The 23720-nt window shown below is 42.9% G+C and overlaps 2 long non-coding RNA genes across 3 annotated transcripts; both read left to right on the top strand.

Moving 5' to 3' along the window:
- The first annotated feature begins 2565 nt into the window (after window positions 1-2565).
- Window positions 2566-11865, top strand: LOC310745596. 2 transcript variants are annotated; one of them, XR_014540203.1, is made up of 4 exons: window positions 2566-2819; window positions 3450-3539; window positions 5215-5281; window positions 11690-11865. It is a non-coding gene; the product is annotated as an uncharacterized lncRNA (long non-coding RNA). The 2 variants fall into 2 exon arrangements; XR_014540204.1 differs by lacking the exon at window positions 11690-11865 and having other exon boundaries at window positions 2570-2819; window positions 5215-6278.
- Window positions 11866-13638: 1773 nt separating this feature from the next.
- LOC310745663 lies at window positions 13639-20881 on the top strand. Its single transcript, XR_014540292.1, has 2 exons — window positions 13639-13912; window positions 19246-20881. It is a non-coding gene; the product is annotated as an uncharacterized lncRNA (long non-coding RNA).
- Window positions 20882-23720: the final 2839 nt, after the last annotated feature.

A 23720-nucleotide genomic window follows, 5' to 3' on the forward strand; every position in this document is an offset into this window, starting at 1 on the left:
CTGTGTTTTCATGGCAGGGCTGGGTGGGAGAGGTACGCATGTTGCAGTCAGGGCAGAAAGAATGCAACAGCCTGTGACATGATTTTAGCCCATTTACCATTCAATTAATGTAATCTTGATGTCAGGGACTGGGCAGAGGAGGAATGACCTTTCCAGGGAGGAGGAAGGGGAAGACAGTAAAATTTATAACAGGGGTTTGCAGGAGGTCACAGCACAGAGGCAGATGAGGGGGGAAGTTGGGAGATTGCAGGGAGAGCCAGAGCAACACCCGCTGACACGTTGTCATTTGAAAGCATTCCAGACCCTCCATCTTCCAGAACCCGGCAAGCCTTAAAAGTAGGAGAGCAAAGAGCTCAAAGACAGAGGGCACATAGCAGCACCCATAGAGGAGGTGATGAGGATGATTAATGAGGAAGTGGGAGAGATGGGGGGTGGAGATTCACTTGGGACAACACCATTATCCAAGAGGCTGAGTTCTATAACCTCTCTCTGTAAAGATTGAAATAAAAAAGGGCAGTAAGAAACTTTTCCTTGTCTTTATGCTCTCCTGGGCGACCAGCCAGGAGCCGCTGACAGCATCCTGACACCTAAACATGTCTCTTCACACATAAGTGGACATTGGCGTGCAACCAAATAAGCAGGTATAGAATTTGTAAAAACCACCCTGTGATTCTCAGGTGAAGGGTGATATAGACATTAATAATATAATAATTTCGAGCAGTAGGTTTTTTAATTGATCGATCACTTGTTGCTGCCCTAATAAATGGATGAGGTGGAGAATGGGAAGTGCTGCAAGCCTCACTGTATAACTATACTTCATTTTGAAGATACACAATTGTGTGTGAAGAAGAATTCTTTCAGGGCACTGGAGTCCTGGGCAGCCATACCTGAGTTCAGTCCCTGACACCTTGAGGTCCATGGGCAAAGCCTGTACTCTGTTGAACAGGCAAAAGCAGAGGGGCAGGATCATCATACTACATGAGACCCAGTCAATCTAGAATCATCATAAAGGTAAAGGTAAAGGTACCCCTGACTGTTAGGTCCAGTCGCGGACAACTTTGGGGTTGCGCATGTTGGAAAACTAGCCCCATCTGGAGAGGCTGTCCCCTCTCCCTGCTCCCGGAGCTGGTTTACCAGTGATCTGCCTCTGGCTGTGTTCCCAGACAGACCAGGGAGATCTTGATATAGGCGACATTTCCCAGAGTGGGAAAATGCACACCCACTTCTCCCCCTCCGCAGGGGAAAGAAGAGTAGTCAGAAATCTAATTACATAATGTTTATTTCTGACATTACAGCTCTACAGAAAACGTGTCCGATCACTTCAGTTTCCATCCAGCAAGTGACAAAGACTTCCTTTACAAACGCAACAGGAAGGTCTCAAATTACACACTGGACACAGACTCCCAAAGCCTGTGAACTTCCGGGAATTTACTTTCCCACAGCTAGCCATATCACATGATGTCAACAAGCTGGCTGTCTGCAGCTGCGATGTTCTCATATTGTAACAGCGCACTCTTCTCGCTCTACAGGCCAAGGGAGCCGGCATTTGTCCGCAGACAGCTTCCGGGTCATGTGGCCAGCATGACTAAGCCACTTCTGGCAAACCAGAGCAGCACATGGAAACACCATTTACCTTCTCGCCAGAGCGGTACCTATTTATCTACTTGCACTTTGACATGCTTTTGAACTGCTAGGTGGGCAGGAGCTGGGACCAAACAATGGGAGCCCACCGCCCAGTAGCAGGGATTCGAACTGCCGACCTTCTGATCAGCAAGCCCTAGGCTCAGGGGTCATCATATGATCTGCCAATTGCAGGGGCTGAAGTGACACATCCCATCCCTGAGGGCTGAACACACATGGCCTTTAGATGAAGAGACCCACTTCTCTGACCTGACCTTTGACACCCAACTTGCGTGTTTTCTGGACCCACCCTATTCCTGCGACTGTAATCTGTTTTAATTCTGAATTTTTAAATTGTTTTAACCCACCCTAGGACCTGCTGGGGAAGGGTGAATCATAAATATAAATTCTTCACATTATGTTGAAATTGCAGCTAAGACTGACACCCTTCTTTGGAAATTAAACCAATGTCCAGATTTTAACATTCAAAAACTTTGCTTGCAGAAACTGAAATTTATGGATGAATTAAAACATAATATTTACAGTCACACGCTTCTCGAAGCATAGGCTTACAGTCTCTTCTTCTGACTTCCAAACAACTGTATTTTCGTCCCTTCCCAGAGCTCAGCACTCAGCCTTCTGTATCTCAGGTTAGAATTAGGACATGAGAGATTTCCACTTTTACCTTCTCCTGCAGCTTTGCTCTCTTTCTTTCAAGCAGAGAAGAAGCATCCCGATGCTCTATTCAACTTAGCAGTGTTCACAGCGTATTCTAAAACACAGTCATCTTGCTTCACATAAAATGGAGTCTCTCCTTCACTAGATACCTCCCATGTGACCAACGTGAGCCAATCGCATAAGAACTGCTAGAGAACTCTCTAGAATTCTAGAATTCAGTTACTAACTGATCAAATTTAAACACAAAGAAATACCTACAAGTATTTATAGTTACTGTACTTAACACTTCAGACCCTGGATTCAGGCCAGACCATGAGTCACTCGCACATCCATCTCCAGCCCCTGGCCAATCCCACTTACAAAGCCCCAAACAGGGAAATCTATCCTGTTGTGGCCCAAACTTAACATCAGAACCACACAAGCAGGCTGAGTGTTGCTTCCAGGGCTGGTCTGTCCTGCATCTGTGGCACCTGACTCCCTCCTCGCCACCCCAAGGCCACTGTCATATCAGGTATCAGCAGGTACATACACACTGATAGGCTCACCTGGCCTATGGGACAAGATAGAAGAAGAAAAGGAGTTTGGATTTGATATCCCGCTTTATCACTACCCTAAGGAGTCTCAAAGCGGCTAACAATCTCCTTTCCCTTCCTCCCCCACAACAAACACTCCGGGAGGTGAGTGGGGCTGAGAGATTTCAGAGAAGTGTGACTATCCCAAGGTCACCCAGCAGCTGCATGTGGAGGAGCAGGGAAGCGAACCCGGTTCACCAGATTACGAGTCTACTGCTCTTAACCACTACACCACAACAGTCCCTGCACCACTGCATCACTAGCCCTAAGGTGACTGTCACTGAGAAGAAAATGAAAAGATTTGGGGGGGGGGGGGAGTCCAGGGTTCCACCCCATGCAAGTTGAATACCAAGATGGTATTCCTAGAAATTAATTTAGGGATTCATAGCAATCCCTTCATTAGCAGCCCTGTTTAGGGAAGTTTTTAATGTCTGATGTTTTATTACTGTGTTTTTAATATTCTGTTGGGAGCCGCCCAGAGTGACTGACAAGTCACACCTCCTATTCCTTCAGCCAGATGGGCGGGGTATAAATAATAATTCATTATTATTATTATTATTATTATTATTATTATTATAGCATTACTGTGGAAAGGTGACCAGGCCAAATGAGGATTAACTGGACAAAGAATCGATTTGATATTTAGTGTCAGCTGCCGAGATGGTTACTGTAAATAAATGGAAATATTTAGAGGGGTTAAATAACAATTTGTGGTATAGTCAAATCAGGTCAGGAACTATTGTGGGGGCGGGCTCAAAAATTAAGGTATACTAGGGGACAAAAAAAATAAAGATTCATTTTCAGCTATGTTGAAAAACTTACTTTATACTGTATGTAAATAATGATGACAATGTTCAAATGCCTCTTGTGAAATATGCTACTATGTAGAATTCTTAAGAACATTTCAGCTTCAAGTGAGAATATAATAAGACCTCAAGGATATTTATAAATAAAGCAAATGTTTGCAAAAATATTACTACCCTCCAACACCAATGATAATAATAATTCCCAGGGATTGTGAATGAAACAACCCAAATTTGTATTTCATTTTTTGGGTGTGTGGGTATGTTAAATTTTTATTCAATTGTATTGTTTTTCCTTTATTTTTTGAATGTTGTTTAATTATATATTCTTGATAAAATAAATGTCCCTAGGAAATTGGGATGCTTAGAGGGTATGCAATGGTCTGCCTCCACTGTCGGACCTAATACTTTCCTTTCTGTCTCATCTTCCCAATGTTGTTCTATAAAAAGGCATAGAAGTGTCTCATGCTCACTAACGATACCTTTCCATCATTTAAATAACCAAAGAGGCTGTCATATAGCTTTCAACTTTTGGGAATGCTTCATGAAAATAAATGTGGCTTTGATCCAGTTTCTGTAAAATCAAATAGAAATCCACTTTGCAGCTTATTATTTTTTTAAAAAGATGTTAAATAACAGACTAGGATCTGTGGACTGATTTCTGCGATGTTTTGTGTCATCATAAATCAATCAGGAAGCAACCAGAGGATACCTATTGAAATGTTCCTGGAAACGGGCGTAGATACATTATACCCACTGTTTCTGAGACTAAATTTTGTGTCCAGCTAAATTCTGCGCAGAGTAGACCTGCTGAAATAATGATCCTGAATTATTTGTGTCTATTAATTCCAATGGGTCTCCTCTGAGTATGACTAATACAACCATAAAGAAAACATTAGGCAAACAGGAGATCTTGCAACACAGCCTTATACATCTCTACTGAGAAGTAAGCATCACTGAGCTCAATAGGACTTCTTTCCAGGTAAGTGCGTGTAGGATCGCGGCCTTAAACTGTCACCTCAGTGCTAATGCAGATGCACTGAAAGAATGTTTGTTGACTAAATCTAAATGTGTCTTATGGCTCAGTTAATAATGAAGCTTTGCTATGGCTTAGCACCAGGGGTCAGCAAACGTTTTCAGCAGGGGGTCGGTCCACTGTCCCTCAGACCTTGGGGGGGGGGGCTGGACTATATTTTGAAGAGAGAGAGAAGTGAACGAATTCCTTTGCCCCACAAATAACCCAGAGATGCATTTTAAATACTGTAAAAGGACACTTTCTACTCATGTAAAAACACACTGGTTCCCGGACCATCCGTGGGCCAGATTTAGAAGGCGATTGGGCCAAATCTGGCCCCCAGGCCTTAGTTTGCCTACCCATGGCAAGCAAGACTTGAAGGAATAGGAGGTGTGACTTGTCAGTCACTTTTCTGGATGACCCGGAAGAACCAAGATTAGATCAATTTTACAGCAGAAAGAACATAGGAGAAGCCTTGCTGAATTGGGCCAGAATCTAATCTAGTCCATACCCTGTTCTCACACAGTGGCCAACCAGATGTTTGTGGGAATCACTAAGACGGGAATCACCCCTCCTTCAGTTTCCAGGACCAGGTATTCAGAAGCATATTGTCTTCAGGAGTGAAGGTAGAATGAAGCATCATGTTTAGTAGCCATACTGGAAACATTTTCCCTTCCTGTAAATAAACCCCTTAGTCTACATAAGTGATAGAGATGTGGAGTAAACTATTACATTTCTTACAACAGGTAGCATAGCTACAGTATTGTTTCTTTATCATGTGGATAGGAAACAGAAACCATGTTCTGAGCTGCAGAGAAACCCAGAGTCCACTTGCAACATACAATGCAACACTGACTTGCATTTTGATTCCCACACACCCAACTCTAGCATACCTAACGTACTGTTTAATCCAACCTCAATATGTAAGTGCAATAATATCTAAAAATCACATGAATCAATACCATCTAGAAGGCTGGTCACATGTTTCCAGAATCCATTTTTCAACAAGAAAAGCAAGCTGCCATTCAGAATGCAAAGGAAGTATATGGTGTGGCCAAATCGATATAGGATTAACAAAGATTTCCATTATCGCTGTGATTTCATTTTTAATGAGCTCACAGTCGGTCTATGAAGCAGAAGGATGCACGTTTCTCTGCTGAACGATCACATCTGTAATTTCATTAGGAAAACTGAATTTTGCAGATGTAACTTTTTGAAAAGGGGGGGTGGCATTCTGTCTCTTGGCAATGCTTCTTTCTGACTGAAAAATGAAGGAACAGCCAGCCACCTCTTCGAATGGTGACTGACCATTTCGCAATGTGCCAAGTTTAGTTGCTTGAATGTGAATATGACAGCATGTGAAGTCCAGTTCGTTATCTTCTCATAAAACTGACAAAGCTCTTGCAGTTCATAAAGTGCCGTGTGACTGAAGTTTGCAAAGGTTGTTTTTCCCCCCATCCAGACCAATTTCTTTCGAATTTGAGTTCTTTCACTCATGTTAGCTACCTACAAGAATCTGAAACATATTGAACACTGATTGCCCAGAACCTTTTCATATATTCTGGGGGCCCTGAAATTCTGCCACCTTTAACTTCCCATACAATAAGCTCTCCCAAATCAATGGCGGCAGTCCATGTTACTACCGGCTGTATCAACCGATGGTTCCCGGGTTCGCTATTTCTGTGTCCCTCGTAGAGGTCTTCTTGGAGAACCAGTTTTAGCATACTGTCAGGGAACTGTCATCTGAGACGAAGGAGGTGAAAGGGCTCATGGAGGGTGAGAGAGACCACTCAGCGGAGGAGGGGACCAGCAGGGGGAGAAGTGGAGTTACAAGGGAAAGTGAGTCGGAGGGAGGGCTCAGAGATACTTCAAGCGAGAACAGTGGAGAGGTTTCAGGACCTCCCGTAGGGACACCCACTCCTCGGCGGAAACTGTCACGCCGAGAGTCCAGAAGACGCGTTTCCGTTAAGGAGCTTTTATGCTGGAAGAAGTTCCGTAAACGCCCACTGTCCGATGCAACGAGCGATTGATGGAGCCATGCTTAAGGAGCTCCATCACAGACAGAGGTTTGGGAACTTAGCCAAACTCTGAGGGATCAGGATTTTACGCACAAGCAGCTCACCATCCCATCACACATACGTTTAGAGATGCATCCTGCACCATTGTGTCCCCTTTCCTGAAGCTTACTATGTTTGGTTTATCAGACTGTGAAATGACTTGCCACACTCTAGGCAGTCTTGCATTCCTTTCTTTTACTCGCTTGCCAGGTTAGCAAACTCTCAGAGTTTGTGGAAGTCTAGGTCTGCAATCTCTCTCTAACTCCTAAGATTTCTTTTTTTTTCACCATCTATGGCTTCAAGAACTCTGGGAGCCTTGGCTGGTTCCAATGTGAGATCAGGGTCATTTTGCAGCATCGCAGACACGTGGCCATCTCAAAGCTCAACTCCTCATCTTCTACTATCAAGATGGAGTTAAGATTTAATATCCAAGTTTGCAAAACAAAACGTGGAGCTATCATTTTTACTTTTATTTTTAAAGCAAACTTGCTTTGTGCATTGAATGAAGTACACTATGGCTTACAAAAGCTCATAGCAAATAAACCAGTTAGTCTCTAAGGTGTCACAGTGCTTTTGGTCATATTAGATAACTTATTCTTTCAGCAAACAAACTGGTGCATGGTTCATATGGAAGGCACCGGATTTTAGAAATTGGCAGTAGTGGTAGAAGAAAAAATCAAGCCCTCCTTTATAATCTAATCTGTTTTTAACCGCCACACTCTTTCCCTCATATTAAAAATGTGCCTTTTTGACACAAGCTTTCTAACTCAATTCACAAGCTACAGAAGAACAGGGAGGGTAATATTAGAGACTCTTGAGAGCTCCTGCTAAAGTTGTGAAAATTCAGTGAAAAATGGGCAGCATTTTCCTTTTTGATAGGCACCGGCATTATCTTCCATCACTAGGAAATGCTATAAAATGATAGTCTGTGAGAATACCTTGAATTGATATTTCAAAGGGTTTCTTTTGAAAGGATGATTTATAGATCACAAGACCAATGGGGCTTTTATCAAAAGAAAATGGATTCTTTTGTTGAACTATTGAGAAAAGATTGATGATGTGCTACAGCCAAGCTTAGTTTTGGTGACTTGGTGGTACGTAAATCACTAGCATCGTATAAGCTCAATACTTATTATGCGGCATCCCAAACAACACACACAGACTAATTGCCGGCAAAGTTGTTTTCTTCCAGAAGAGGCCTGAATGGATGGTTTTAGCATAATGGTGGATTCCATGTGATTTATGAGTCTGCTGATGCAGACCACTCATTAGACCAATTATGTACTGTATAGCAAGATGCACATAGAGCTTCAGTATGCTGATGGCAACATAGTGTGTGCACACTCAGAGGATGACCTCCAAACCATCCTAAATATCTTTGCAGAAGCTTACAAAAAGCTTGGCCTATTGCTCAACATCCAAAAAACCAAAGTGTTGCACCAGCAAGCACAAAACAACCCCTCTGCAGCGCCACAAATCCAACTCAATGGTGTAACATTGGAAAATGTCAATCACTTCTCCTATCTGGGCAGTTATGTATCTTTCCACAAGGGCCGACATTGATGCCAAAATCCAGCATCGCCTGAGCTCTGCAAGTGCAGCTTTTTTCCAGTGGAAGTGCAGAGTGTCTGAGGACCAGGAAATTTGCAGGGAAACCAAAATGCTTGTTTGCAAAGCTATTGTACTACCAACCTTACTATACGCTTGTGAAACATGGACTACTTATAAACACCGTCTCCAACTCCCTGAAAGATTCCATCAACGGTGTCTCCCAAAAATTTTACATAACACTTGGGAAGAAAGGCGAACTAATGCCAGTATACTGGAAGAAGCAAAGATAACCAGTGTCGAAGCAATGATTCTTCAACACCAACTTCATTCAGCTGCAAGCAGAAATTCCCAACCACAAACTCCAGAGAGCAGCTGATCCCTCCTGAAAATGCAGTTGGCATCCATCAACTGACCTTGAAACCTTGCATCCGGGAGTGTTATTCAGGGAGGTTTATGGGTGAACACTGTCAGGAGCTCATCCTACACTCGAATAGGACCCTGGTAGAGACACATTCCCCACTGGCATGTTCTCTCCCTCCTGGTCGTTCGGGAGCTTCAAAAGCTTTATTCAGCCCGAACATCACCAGCGACCAATGCCAACAGACACCAGCACACTTAGGGATCCGCAGAGTCTTCTCAGTTTGCGTAACAAATGTCAGCAACTCAGCATTTTGGCTAATCTACTTTATTTACATATAAACACACACGTAGCACTGCAACATGGCTCCCTCTCTCAGCATCAGACAGCAAAGAGAAAAGGAACAAAGGACAATAGTCCCGCTTCACGGAACACAGTAACACAAACATCCTGTCTCCGTCACTTCCCACTCTGTGGAGTCAAAACATACCGTCATGTGATAGACAACAATCCCATGACTGCAATCACGGAGCAGGAATTCTAACAAACACATCCTAAGGCAATCGGGTGAATACAGGGGGCATCTGATTTGGGTGACTGGTGTTAAAGGTTTCCTAACTATAAGGCAGAAGGGTAATGGGACAATTTATCCAAAGATGTTGCGAAGTTTTTTCTGTCTTGGGAAGCAGCTTCGCTCCCCAAACCCATTTAATACTTGGAAAATAGTTCTGCACAAAGTTTGGCTCTGGTGCTTCTATTCAGAGAGTGTTGGATTCAGAAATCCTTTGAGCAGCCTTAAAAGTCTTTGAAGCTCTGACTAGACTAGGGCAGAGGAAGGAGAAATTCATATGATAAATATACTGGGGAGTAGCGCTTTCTAAAAGCCTGCTATAAACTTAATCCATTGTTACACGTATTTTATTAACCCACTTGAGTGGACACCACAATGAGGATGAGGGTAAAATTTGGACTAAATCCCCCACAGAAGCCACCGCTTCATGCGCTATGCTCCTCTAATGTACTTCTGGAACAGCTTTGCTCCCCGATGATTTATATTTGTTTACTTTTCAAATCCCTAAGCCTGACATACTGTAAAAAGGATAGGTCCATAACTAATAAGAGCCGTATGTTTGTCTAGCATTCGTTGCCTGTGCCTTTTGTTCTGCTGTGCTAATGTGCCGTGTCTCCAGCCTATCCGTAGACAATAACCCATAATGCAATTTGGACTTGGATTCATTAAACATGATTAGCACAGCATACTAATGAAAATCCAAAATTAGCTTGTGGAATAGAACACCAGACGACCTTCCCAACCCATTCAGAGAAGCTCACCTTCGACGTAGCAGAGCTTTGCTCGACAGTAGATGCTTTCTTCATTCGTCTATCTTGCAGAGAGAAATGTTCGCAAGTTAAATAAAACATTCTGGAACACTCCATATGCCCTTTTAATTCCCCCTACCTATCCCATTTATTCTGTGTTTATTTTGCAACAAACAGTTTGTTTCAGAAATAATACTTAGATTTAGATCCTGCTTATTTTTACTGGCGATTGACAAAATCGTTATCCAGTCCCTTCCAACGATCCCCTGGGACTTGGATTGCATGGACAAGTCGAAAGCAGGGCTCCGTTGCACACCAAGTCCTACACTCCATGTTTGTGCCGATGACACACTTTGAAGATGTTGGTTTGCATTTAAGTTCCATACCTGTCCCCTCTCTAATGAAAAAGTGCTACCATCACATTTGCTATGAATGCAGGAAGGTGATTCCGTTTCCCCACCCCCACCCCAAAATTATATCTCACAAACATGGATTTTATAGAGCATCCTCAGAGTGTCAACACTGATGGTGGCATAGAAATTCTCTCCCTTTAACGACACAAATCTGTCAATTAGTTGCACACAGCAATTACCGGCCCTTTTCTCTACTATTTGTGAAGACTCCAACCTTTCCAAGGATGATAAATGACTCCGTAAAGTATGCAGTGCAGGGATTTGCTAAATGTGCACTTTTCCTCTCTCCTTTTATATATTTTTTATAATAATTCCCCCCCAGTTATTTTGCACAATCAATAGAGAAAAGACATCCTTTTTTGGAAAAAAGAAAAAAGCACAGAGGAATAGTTTAAATGAAAATATAGTGCCTTCTCATTCAGCAAATGGCCAGAGCAAAGAGACATTCTTACACTTGGGCTAATTAACGGAAGAGCTAACATTGTTAGCCAAATTAGGAACTAAACCTCATTTTAATTGTTTTGAAACTGAACAAAAAAGAATGAAAAGGAAAGCACTAGTATATTCCAAATATGACCTTTGAGAATTCCAGCTTCATTAGCATTTCAAACAGCACAGCACAAATTAAGATGGGAGATGTTCTGGAAGTGAGCTTTACATGGTACACAATTAAAGAGTTGCAAACACTTGTTCCTTTGTCTCTATTAATTGTGGAATAGTATGTATGTAGTGGTTTTACCCCAGTCACTATTATTCAGGGTAGTATCCTTCAGTTTATTTATGAGTTTCTTTTGGAACGCCTTGAAGAGATAGTCCTGTTCACATTCAATTTCACATTTCTCTGACCCAATAATTCAATTCAATGTTTTCCTGTTACTCTTCCTCTTTCCTCTTCAGTGTCCTCACTGAGGTAGCCCAAATTTTCATGGCTCACCTTCCCACACCACGCCACGCCTTCTCCTCCTGCCCTCATAAAGCTCTCTCCTTGGTCTCTAAAACATCCCAGTTTCTTTGTCTTTTTCTCCTCCATCTCTTCTCCAGTGCCCCCCCTCCTTGCTTGGACCAGAAAGAATGCTCTCAGATGTTGGCCATTTATCTCTTGAAGGATGCTCTCATCGTCCTTATCTACCAAGGCTTCCCCAGATGTGTGTCTGTCGTAGGTGAAGTCTTCACTGCAGTCAGTGACAGGCATATTAACAGACCCACATGATGGATTCAGTTATGACATAGGACTGTCCCATCTCTCTGTTGTGCCATACTACAATTTCCACAATACTCTGAGTCTTTGTTCCTCTTTGCCAGTAGTTGTTGGTGTGTCTGTTTGTCAAGAATGTGTGCCCTGTGCAAAGGGCCTGTTGCCCTCACAAAATGGCTTCTAACTCTCAAACCTGGATCCACCCAACTTTCTTTGGAGCAAGAGTTTGTGAGGCCTCAGGCAGGCACAACAGACCGCAAAACCGAATAAGAACACTGAATTAGCTAAGTGAATAGCCTCTGTGAAATATACTCGGAGTCAAGTGTGGATTTCCTGCTCTTTATTCAGCTCATAGTAGTGAGGAATGAAAGTTCCCCCAAAATATCTGCTTTATATACATTATTTACACAATGGGCCGCACGTGATTGGCTAATTCTGGGATTCTCCTGTAGGCCAATCAGGTTGCGGATTCACTTCCACCTGGAGCTGGATTGGGTGGCTCCTGCGGACCAATCATACTGCTGCATTGTTCTAGGACCAATCAGACCGCTGCATTCTGAATCCTATTCAACTCAGTACATAACACTCTGTAATATAAATAAAACCTTCAGCATATTTTACCTCTTCAGAGAATCATAGAATTGTAGAGTTGGAAGGGACCCCGACAGTGCCTATATGATATTGAGCGACAGAATAATTTGGCCGCGATAAAGACATTTTGTCCATGGTATGGTTATTTTCCACCTAGTCATTTTGGCACATTGGCCTCCTATTTATAAAATTTAACAATTCCAAAATACAGGCACGCTTTCACTTTTGCAAGATTGAATATATTGCCTTTGGCTGTACTTGAGGGCCGATTTCAAAAAATTCTACTGGAAAAATGGTTATGTCCATGTGGAGATGGCAGGAAAAGGTAAAAGACCCATGGAACAGTTAAGTCCAGTCAGAGGCAACTATAGGGTTGTGGCGCTCATCTCGCTTTCAGGCCAAGGGAGCTGGCGTTTGTCCACAGACAGCTTTCTGGGTCATGACTAAACCGCTTCTGGCACAACGGAACACTGTGACAGAAAACAGGGCGCACAGAAATGCTGTTTACCTTCCCACCACAGTGGTACCTATTTATCTATTTGCACTGGCGTGCTTTCGAACTGCTAGGTTGGCAGGAGCTGGGACAGAGCAACGGGAGCTCACCCCATCACAGGGATTCAAACAGCCGACCTTCTGATTGGCAAGCCTAAGAGGCTCAGTGGTTTAGACCACAGTGCCACCCGCATCCTTACGGAGATGGCAGTATTAAGTCAGTGGTTCATGAGCTTTTGGCTTGCACTCTTTATAAAGATACGAGGAGTGAGGCTATTACCCTTCTACTATTGTCCAATGGTTGCTCAACCATTGCTACTGTGTCCTTTCTTCTAGCAGATCAAAATAATCAGATGACAGCAAAAACTGCAAAAAAATAATAATCGCAGGAGTAATTAGAATAAGATCTATTATTTGATTATTGATGTAAACCTCCAAAATGTATTTTGTATAGTTAAGTTCTTACCTCTATCTTCTGTACATTTTATTTTATTTTATTGCTATGGCTAGTGGCTGATGCAAATAAAGATTTTTCTGATCTGATCCGAAGGGCCCCTAAGGGTCATCTAGTCCAACCCCCTGCAGTGCTAGAATCTCAACTAAAGCATCCATGAAAGAGGAACATCCAGCTTCTGCTTAAAAAGCTCCAAGGAAGGAAAGTCCATAATTGAGGTTCTTCCTCCTCAACATTTCCATTTGGAATTCTAAATATCAATCTGTTGTGCAAAGGAAGGAAGCCATTTTAAAAAACAAAATCCTATACTTACCTTCTCAGAAGTCAGCCTCACTGAATTCAGTGTTGCTGACCCCCACACCCCACACCAGGTAACTGTGTACAACCATCACTTGCAACCTGATTCAGAAATCTTAAACAAATTTACCTGGAAGTAAGTCCTGCTCATATTATTCATAGGACTGCAGTGTGCATCAGAGAGAGAGAGAGAGAGAGAGAGAGAGAGAGAGAGAGAGAGAGAGAGAGGGAGGGAGAATTTTCACCTAACCTAGAGTTTGGGAAGAATTAGCAGATAGGTAAATCTACCTCGAATTTCTACTCTTACTTTGCAGCATAAGTCATTGCAGTGATTCCCACAATCATAGAGGTGGTGTGTAGAAAAGAGAAGTTGAGCATTCTAAAGTGATTGTTATCAAACTGTAATTCACCCTTAGAAGCAGCTTCGAAACCCCCGGAAATAATGATGCAGCCACAGCCATGCAGGCTGATGATTGGACAGTCAACAATGAAGTTGGTGAGCACATGAGTGGCAGGGAGAGCAATGAGATCCCTTGTCTACGGCACGATTTTTCTCTTTGTCACAGACAATGTGCTCTGGGATTAAGAAAATAATTACAGTGGGGCCTCGAGACTTAGTAAACAGTAATAGCCCAAGGATGAATCAGATTTGCTGATCCCAGCCGAGAATGACAATTAAGACGTAATATTTCCTCCCATTACCCCCTTACTGTTCATCAGTGTTGAAAAGTCAATTTAGACTTCACCATCTCTAGGTTGGTCAATGCGCTTCAGAGCAAGCAAGCAAGTATATAAACTGTCGATCATGCTACGCTTCCATTTCCCTGTTGTTTTTCTAGTGGGCCTAGTGAGATTAGAGCCAGTTGGAAACATAAAGCAAATTATTTCCTTTGCTTTGAAGTCTCAAACTACGCGTATCAGGAGCCAGATAAATGTTAACTCTTCCTCAGCAGCTAAAGAGGCACGTGCTGTCTCCACTGTAAAAGGTGGCATGTGTATGAATCGCAAGTGGGAAGAGTACATCATAATAATATTATTATAATAGTTTATTATTTATACCCCGCCCATCTGACTGGGTTTCCCCAGCCACTCTGGGCAGCTCCTAACAGAATACAGTGGTACCTCGGGTTACATACGCTTCAGATTATATATGCTTCAGGTTGCAGACTCCACTAACCCAGAAATATTACCTCAGGTTAAGAATTTTGCTTCAGGATGAGAACAGAAATCGTGCTCCGGTGGCGCAGCAGCAGTGGGAGGCCCCATTAGCTAAAGTGGTGCTTCAAGTTAAGAACAGTTTCAGGTTAAGTACAGACCTCCAGAACGAATTAAGTACTTAACCTGAGGTACCACTGTATTAAAAACACCAAACATTAAAAACTTCCCTAAACAGGGCCGCCTTCAGAGGTCTTCTAAAAGTCAGATAGTTGTTTATTTCCTTGACATCTGATGGGAGGGCATTCCATATGGTGGGTGCCACTACCAAGAAGGCCCTCTGCCTGCATACCCCCTAATCTAGCCCAGCAAATGCTGTATCATTTGCAACAGCTGGCAGGTGACCATTATTGACGCTCAATATCAGGGGTGCCCAATGGAGTGATCTCCAATTGTCATCAAACCATAATCACCCCTGACCACCAGTTGTGCTTTCTGGAACCGTTCAGAGTTGCAGTTCAGTAACATCTTGAGAGCACCATGATGGTTGTCTGTTCCTTAGGCACAGCCACACAGGGCTGAGATACAAGTACTGGGGGGAGGTGTTTTTAAAAAGGAGGTGCCATTTCCCCTAGCTCGATAAAGGTGGCAAAATGCCTGCCACAGACCACATATCAAGAGACAACACTAGTCTGTAAGTACTGTGAGGGGGGAGAAAAATCCCTGTAAATCCCTGTTCATTTCTAAAATAGCTGCCACCAGCTCACAGATAACAGTGTTTCAAATCTCCTCGACAATAATTCTGCCACTCACTTTCTGGTCACGCACCTAGATCCCTCCCACTTTGTACAGAAGCTGTACAAACCATAACCATTTTCACAAGTGACACTTAAATCAGCCCCTGAGTTCCTAGTATCTGCAGGGGAAATGAAAAAACCTGCATTGATTAGAATGTACGTTCAGTTTTTAAAGTGCCTCTTCTCCACTGTCTATTTACAATATTCCATTTATTTCTATCTTACTCAATTCACAAGCAATGCATTCCAGTCTAAAAGGGGTCCTTCATCTTTCTTGTACAAAGCCTCCTTTATATTCCTCCAGAAGGAAGATATGGACCATTTTTCTTTTCCTCGAGGTCCTTCAGGGCGAAAGAGAAATATTATCTACACAGAGAAAACAACGTTTTATTGACAAGCTCCCCTGACCATTGCAATTTCCAAAACAAAATCAACATAAAAAAACAAGCACCAAAAACTATAAACTATGTTTACACCCAAAATTTCGGTAAAAACAAATAAAACCATATTAAAAAAAGGCTGATCATTTGTACAGTCAATAAAACATTTTCTTACTCTTGTTGCCTGGCACTCAAACTTAAGAACGGCTTTTGTGATATATTTCTGATCATCTTCTTATCCGTTGAACATAGAAACAGGCTTATCCAAAGACAACTAAAGTTGATTGAACCAAGTTTCCCTCTGAGCTTAATATAACTTGCAAAATAGCAGATAGTGAGCCAGATCATTTACATCACTAGAATTTACCCCTATATAAATGATTCTCATAAAAAGTCTTATTCAATCTCCCATAAAGAACTACAGGATTTATGGTACTTGATGTCCATGATAAAAGTGTGTGTCTGTTTGTGTGTGACGTATATACAGTGGTACCTCGGGTTACAGACGCTTCAGGTTACATACGCTTCAGGTTACAGACTCCGCTAACCCAGAAATAGTACCTCGGGTTAAGTACTTTGCTTCAGGATGAGAACAGAAATTGTGCTCTGGCGGCAGTGGGAGGCCCCATTAGCTAAAGTGGTTCTTCAGGTTAAGAAGAGTTTCAGGTTAAGAACGGACCTCTGGAACGAATTAAGTACTTAACCTGAGGTACCACTGTATTGTTATGAGTTTGTCGAGGAGGGATTAGGCTGTATGCAGAAACCCTTTCAACCCCTGGGTCCAGCAAATGTTAAAATATTGCCAAACTAGCTTCCTGATGAGGTGATAGCCAGGGCAATGGGCCATTCAGGTAGTGGTTTTCAACCTTTTTGAGTCTGCAGCTCCCTTGACCAATCACATTCCAGGATTTTCCTGTTCCGCATTCTGCCCCTCTTGACGCTATTTTTGGTGCGCATATAAGTGGAAGCGCATGTGTCAACAGGAACCCAAGTAGTGCTGCTACTCCGCGGAGCAAAGCTGATGCACTCAGCATGACAGTTGCCGCCTGCCTTTCCCGAAATCAGCGCGCACAGGGTGGGAGGGAAGATGGAGATGTCAAAAAGAGATTAAGATCAGAAGCGGAAATATTTTGTGCAGGCATGGTCCTTTCCGCAACATTCTCCCTGTCTCCATAAATCTGGGTGGGTGTTAAAGAGGATAGCATATACCTTGGTAGGGAGAGGTAGAGAAGAACAGGGGGATGTTGAGGATAGAAGGAGAGAGAAACATAGAAGCCAATCCTCACTTTCAGGATTATTTTCAAATCCCTCCTTATAGAGTACACACACACATATCCAGGCACACAGACCATCAAGCTACTTTACAATTTTTGTGCATTTCTCAAGTCTTCTGTGCAATACTAAGGGACTGTTAGTTGCTGAAGCTGGGGAGGATTTTTGTTTGTGCGCGAAGAGGGAGATTTTAAGAAGTCATGCAAAAGCATTTCCCCACTTTTTTTAACCTCTGCTTTATTTCGGAAAGATGCAAGTTAAAGCTGCAGGCTCCCCTGAATGATCCTCAGAGAGAAAGAGAGAGGGGAAATATATGCATTCTATATGTGTACTATCCCTTAATATATTCTCTCTCTCTCCTGTAGTCATGTTTTGGCTGGAGAACTGCATCACTTAATCTGGGAAAGTGCAGATTTCAAAGAATAGCTATGTTTTAGTTCATGTGTTGGTTTAGAAGGCATGAATCAAACCATCAATTCTAGCATGGGGGGGCACTTTATCTAAATTACATAGTTCGGTATTTGAGCGATTGGTATTAATAATTGTGAATTTGCATTGTTATAATGAGGCTATTGTTGGATTGTAACTGAAAACTAATAAAAAATATTATTAAAAAAGAAAGAGAGAGAGAGAGGTAATGCAGGAAGATATAGGCTGGAAGTTAATGAAAGGACAGTCTGGGGGGGCTCCCTTGGGTGCTGCAGCACACCGGTTGAAAACCAATGATATATGGTTTATTTACACACACACACATACAGTGGTACCTTGGGTTAAGTACTTAATTCGTTCCGGAGGTCCGTACTTAACCTGAAACTGTTCTTAACCTGAAGCACCACTTTAGCTAATGGGGCCTCCTGCTGCCGCTGCACTGCCGGAGCACGATTTCTGTTCTCATCCTGAAGCAAAGTTCTTAACCCGAGGTACTATTTCTGGGTTAGCGGAGTCTGTAACCTGAAGCCTATGTAACCTGAAGCGTATGTAACCCGAGGTACCACTGTATATATATACAATGTGAGCCTGGGGAGGGGGGGAATACGATAATCTTTATTGTCGTTGTCCCATACTGAACAACAAAATTGAAAAATCTACATAAAACATTCAAAACCCAACAAGCCTGCTACCCCAGCTATCCCAATCTGGTTAGCCCCCTAAAAACTCTGATACCCCATTTTAAAATACAATATACTCCCATAGAGACTCCTTACACTGCGTTTAAAACCAAAATCGCATTTGGGTAGAAACTGTTTCTCAGGCGGCTAGTCCTAGTCTAGCATTACACTCCAGGGGGTCCCATCTCTTCCATGCCTGCCATGTTGGATTCAAACTGTTGGATTCAAACTGGTAAATGGCGTTTCCATGCGCTCTGGTTTCTATCACGGTGTTCCGTTGCGCCAGTAGCAGTTTAGTCATGCTGGCCACATGACCCGGAAAGCTGTCTGTGGAGAAACACAGGCTCCCTAGGCCTGAAAGGAAGATTTACACCACACCTCAAAGTCGCCTTTGGCTGGACTTAACCATTCAGGGCTCCTTTACCTTTTTTACCTTATCTTCACCTCACACTGTGCTGTGACCTCCTATAAAACAGCATAGGGGAACCAGGTTAAGGTTGCGGCCACTGCAGCCTTTGTACATAAGCATTATTGCTTTGCAGAAAATTAACTTCTTCCTAAGCTTTTTATGATGAGATTCCCAAACTGTGAAGTCACAGCAGAATATGCATTTGTTTTTCTCTTCACATGTGTGGCAACAAGCACACATGGTCTCCAAAGAGATCTGCTCTTTGACACGTGAAGCAACACTATTCCTAGACACCAAAGGGTCGAATTTTATAAACTTGTCTGAATCTCTCTGTTTGAGCACATTATTTTCATCTAGCATTTTTTTCCCTGCAGCATCCATCACCATAGCAACAAAACTCCCTCATCACATACCTACAGGGCATCAGAAATTAAGAGGCGGGGGGGGGGAGAGGATGTCTTCTTAAAAAGCTAAACAAAGCAATAAATGTCTGTATCTAGCAATTTAGGGATCTAAGAAAAAACATCCAGAGATGTTCACATCCCTAGCACAAATGCTAATCGGCAGTTGAGCGAGGCTTTTAATTCCCATTGGGCTGCAGCTACCCACATCTAAGAGAATCACTTTTGAAAATTCAGCATATGATACGTGCACTAAGAATGTGCTGTATTATGATGCCATTCGTAAATCACATTCCAATTTGGCAGCTGGACATCCACGGAGTTCACCTGAGGACCACAGGTAACAGCTGGAAGTGAGCAAAACATGATCTCATAGCAATGCCGCAAAAACCTATTGCGGAAAACAGATGCCAAAGAAACCATCAAGATCTAATGAAAACATTGGAGACATCCAGGATACTTTGAGACACAAGATGAAAAAGTTTCATTTCCCAAAGACCAGTTAGTGGACTTTGCAGAAATTTGAATGTTTAAGCATGGAGCGGTGCACGCAATCCTGATTACAAATTCATTGCTTTCCTTTTCAGCCAAGCATATCTGTTTGGTTGCTTTTCCTCGGATCTTTGCTTCCATCACTGTTAGACCAATTTATGAGTGCTCCACCCAGGCGTGCCTTGTCTTGACAGCTCTAGAAATGTTGCAGGCTGAAAGTGCTCCTGAAGATCCATTCATTACAGCCAATGACAGCAAACTTTGGAGCTCCAAGCCAGAAAAATGAGTGTGTGCCTGTTTATTTTACCTGCATGCATTTTTCTCTGAGCTCATAAACTGAAGTACAGCCAATCCACTTGGCCACAGGTGATCTTCTCCCCCTGCCTTGTTCTCCACTTATCTGCAAGCTGCCTTGCCTAATTTTGTACACCTTGGTGTCAGAAGCGGCACGAAAACATGCCGGCATACAGAAGGTGGCTGCAGATTATCAGACTGATGAAATAAAGAAACCTAAATGATATGATCTAATCTAAAATAGGGTGCTCCGAGTACTTGTAAAGCAGTCACTTGACAAAAACAAATAACCCATCCTGATCCAAAGACCATTAATCACCGAGGAGAAAGGAGAAGTCGTTTCTCCTGCCAATTCTAGTGACGGTTCGGAGACACCCCAAATTCATCATTCTTTGGGAATAATTGGCTATGTCAGTGTCAAGCTGAAATTTCCCCCCAAACACCTGACACACAAGTGACCAGAAGCACCACTTTCTTCATTATCTCGGGATGATACATTTGTTCTGTTCATAGAGATAAGGCTCCCAAGAGGCTGAGGAGCTGAGAGTCTCAAACAATCCCTTACAATTGCCGTAATAGAAGTGACATGTGTTTTCCCTTCCTCCCCGCCCCAGGAGTTCTTCCAAATTTCCTCTGAGCTGGTGCCTGAACAGCTGATGAAGAAGAAAGGTACATTGCAGCCTTACCTAATTTATTTTAGATGGCATCAATGGCCTTTGTTGTTGCTGCTGTTGTTGTATTGCAAAGGTGTTTATGAAGTGTAACTCCACCGAGAGCTCCACAAACAGCAAGAAGACTATTAGCATGTGTTCGTGTGTTTGTCTACCAGATAGTTAATGATATCTCAGCACATGCTTATCATAACTGGAAACATATGTGGAGACTTGGGAGGCCAAACCCCCAGCTGTGGATTTAACACCCAGAGCTCCCAACTCTATTTATTTTCCTTGCGTGTGTGCAATGTGCACACACCAGACAGCAATTCGCATTCGAAAGCTCAGAGCAAAATCCTTTGTAGGGTGCAGGCATGCAACATCCTCACCTTTTCTTTCAACTAGCAGCAGACACGAAGTGAATGACCTGCGGTGTTCTGGGGATATTAAAGGGGCTGGAGGCAGAAAGGCACATGGCAGAAAATAAATGCAGCCATACAGTAGGAGGTGGATTGCTTTTGCTTCTTTAAAGTTTCACTCTAGAGAGATAGATGGTAAATGCAAATCCGGGGCAGCACTATTCATGCATGATCCCCTTGGTCTGGCTGGAAGATCAAAACCCTGTCTGAAACTCCAAAATCTGGGGCAATTCATGTGCTCATATAGTAGGGCTATACTGCCCCTGGATTAATTTGGCTAATCCTCAAGCCAGCCATCAGGCCTAACCTTTGAAAAGGTATAAAATATTTCCCAGCTAGGTCTATGCTCTGTTTGCACAAGCCTGTGCCTTTGCGAGTTAGCCAGTTACCGTATTTTTTGCTCTATAAGACTCACTTTTTCCCTCCTAAAAAGTAAGGGGAAATGTGTGTGCGTCTTATGGAGCAAATGCAGGCTGCACAGCTATCACAGAAGCCAGAACAGCAAGAGGGATTGCTGCTTTCACTGCGCAGCAATCCCTCTTGCTGTTCTGGCTTCTGAGATTCAGAATATTTTTTTTCTTGTTTTCTTCCTCCAAAAACTAGGTGTGTCTTGTGGTCTGGTGCGTCTTATAGAGCAAAAAATACGGTAATGATGTGGAATGACTCGTTGGTCAGGCCAACTCGAATCCACACAACCTATCAGGTGAACTGCAACATGCCTTAGAAGGGACACAAACACCTGCGAATTGAACTCAGGTGCCTTTTCAAAAATAGATACAGAAGCAGTCGTAGCAGCAAGACTCTAGCAAACTTCTGTTTCAAATGCAGTAAGTTTAAGCCCCACCTACTTGTCATAAGCAAAGTTCTGCTTAGTGAATTCCTGGCAATATTTCTCTGACGAAAATAGGGAAGTATTGCTGCTGCTTCTTCTTCTTCTTCTTCTTCTTCTTCTTCTTCTTCTTCTTCTTCTTCTTCTTCTTCTTCTTCTTCTTCTATTTATACCCTGCCCATCTGACTGGGTTTAATAAAACATTAAACATTTAAAAACTTTCCTATACAGGGCTGCTTTCAGATGTTTTCTAAACGTATAGTTACTTATCTCCTTGGCTCGGAGGTCAGATAACTCCCTACCCTCCAACATTTCACCAATGAAAATAGGGACATCCTATTCTATCATCATCATCATCATACCTTGCCCAGCTGATTGGGTTGAGCCAACCACTCTGGTGGCTTCCAACATATATAAACACATAGTAAAACATTACACATTAAAAAACTTCCCTATACAGGGCTGCCTTCAGATGTCTTCTCAAGGTTGTATAGTTACTTATCTCCTTGGCTTGAGGGTTGCATAACTCCATAGCCTCCAACATTTCTCCAGTGAAAATAGGGACGTTCTAAGGAAAAGCAGGACATTCTGGGATCAAATCAGAAACTGGGATGGCTTCTGTAAATCTGGGACTGTCCCTGGAAAATAGGGTGACTTGGAGAGTTAGCTAGTGCAGTGAATGCAGTCTGGAATGTTTATAGACCAGGGAAGAGAATCCCATGGCCCTCCAGAGGTTCCTGGACTACAGATCCCATCAGCCTCAGGTAGCATGACCATGGATGATGGGGACTGTAGTTCAGCAATATCTAGATGGTCCCAAATTCCTAATTCCTGCTGCAGACCAGCAGATAGAAATAAGTAGCTAAAATATCCTGACCTAATAGTTACATTTAACAGAGAAGTACAAAAGAAATTGGAGCATGTGCTTAATAATCACCTTCATCCGTGCTTACATCCACCTACTGATAGATTTTGAATTTCAAAGAAGCTTGAACACGCAGTCTATGCGGGTATTCACTTAGAGACACCATTTATGGCAACTGCGATATTTGTCAGCAGAACTGCTCCAGATGCAAAAGTGCTTTAAATGCTTCTTGCAATTCCTGTAGGCTGAATAGCTCCTCGTTGAGGGGCTTGCAAGGTCAGTTAAGTATCTCTAAATTTAGAATACCTCGTTTAGGGCTGCCAGAGCTGTGAAAATATCTGAGCAGAAATCTCTGGGTGGTTTAGGTATCTGTCCAAAGTGTTCCATCACCGAGGTTCATATTTGCTGAATACCTCTGCACAAAGAGTCTTCACTGTGCTAAATGTATCTTTAACCTAACATTTATTATCCTCTCTGAGTTGCTGCATAATGATGCTTGCCTGCACAATCTGAACTGCTGAAATAGACAGGAGGTCAAGATCATGTAGTCTGTTGATGGCTAATCCATAACTTAATTTCTAGTAGACCAATTAAATGCTTGCTGGTTTCTAGGATTCTTGCAAAGAATGTACTAAGTGGATTTTGATCTAGTGGGTCTCATGTTGATCTAGACTTAAGTGTTGCGCCACGTGACCTTTGGAGTTCACTCACCTTGAATATAAGACAGGCACCATCTCTGGTGTGGGACGTGGGTGGCTCTGTGGGTTAAACCACAGAGCCTAGGGCTTGCAGACCCGAAGGTCGGCAGTTCGAATCCCCGCGATGGAGTGAGCTCCTGTTGCTCAGTCCCTGCTCCTGCCAACCTAGCAATTCGAAAGCACGTCAAAGTGCAAGTAGATAAATAGGTACCACTCCGGCGGGAAGGTGAACGGCATTTCCGTGCGCTGCTCTGGTTCACCAGAAGCAGCTTAGTCATGCTGGTCACATGACCCAGAAGCTGTCTGTGAACAAACACCAGCTCCCTCGGCCAGTAAAGTGAGTTGAACACTGCAACCCCAGAGTCGTCCATGACTGGACTTAACGGTGAGGAGTCCCTTTACCCTTTACCTTTTTATCTCTGGTGTTAACTTGGCACCTAGTTTTAAAACTGTGGTCTGTATTGGCCAGCTTCTGTTTTGGAATAGTTTTTAAGATGTTTTTATGGTTCTGTTGCTTGTTGTTTGCTGGCC

The sequence above is a fragment of the Podarcis filfolensis genome, assembly GCF_964270895.1.
Source record: "Podarcis filfolensis genome assembly, chromosome: 12".
NCBI lineage: Eukaryota > Metazoa > Chordata > Lepidosauria > Squamata > Lacertidae > Podarcis > Podarcis filfolensis.